We start from the raw sequence: 1005 nt of genomic DNA on the forward strand, positions 1-1005 counted from the left end.
TATATATACATATGTATGAATGTATGTGTGTGTATGTGTCTGTGTGTGCATGTATATACGTGTGTGTACGTGTGTGTGTAGTTATATATGTGTGTGTGTGTGTGTGTCAATATGTTTGTGTGTATGCGAGAGATTTTATGTGTTTCAGCCACTGATCTGTGGTCCACGATGGGGACCGTCTTAAAGGGTTTTAATCGAAAAATCGACCCACGTTATTTTCAAATCGAGGACTTATACTATCAATATATCCTGCTGAATCGCTAGGTTACAGGTATTTGAACAAACCAACATCGGTTGTCTAACGATGGTAGGAAAGCACAAACACAAAGACTCACATTCATTCGTGTGTATATATATATATATATATATATATATATGATTATATGACATTCCAATATAGACACTAACTTGTATTTGGACCCATAATAAAACAATATACATGCATACGTACGTACATACATACAAACATACATACATACATACATACATACATACATACATCAGAGTAAGCACATACATGTGAAACAAGGTAGAAAAAATAGTACTCGAATACCGGAGGTAGAGCAATATGTTTTATTAATAACGCTAGACATCACAAAGAACTGTTACTCAGAGTTTCACGTTTCCGTTCGTCAACCAAACTGTCCGACAAACGGGAACGTGAAACTCTGAGTAGCAGTTCTTTGTGACTTTTGCAGCTTTATTACTGAAGTGTATATATATATATATATATATATATATATATGCACAAAACGACGTATAATAACATGTGCGTGTGTGCTCACGCATAGAAAAGGGCTCATGGCTTTAACCGCTCTTCTGTTATTGTTAGCACACATCTGCTATTTTGCTGATGGGTGTAGACGAGTGTATACATTGGAGCTTTGTTTTTAATTTAGTATCAAACACATTTACATATCAAATAACACATTATATATATACGTGCACACTCACACACACACATGTATGTATTTATGTACGTATATATATCTATATATAGATATA

Source organism: Octopus bimaculoides, chromosome 8, assembly GCF_001194135.2.
Source record: "Octopus bimaculoides isolate UCB-OBI-ISO-001 chromosome 8, ASM119413v2, whole genome shotgun sequence".
Lineage (NCBI taxonomy): Eukaryota > Metazoa > Mollusca > Cephalopoda > Octopoda > Octopodidae > Octopus > Octopus bimaculoides.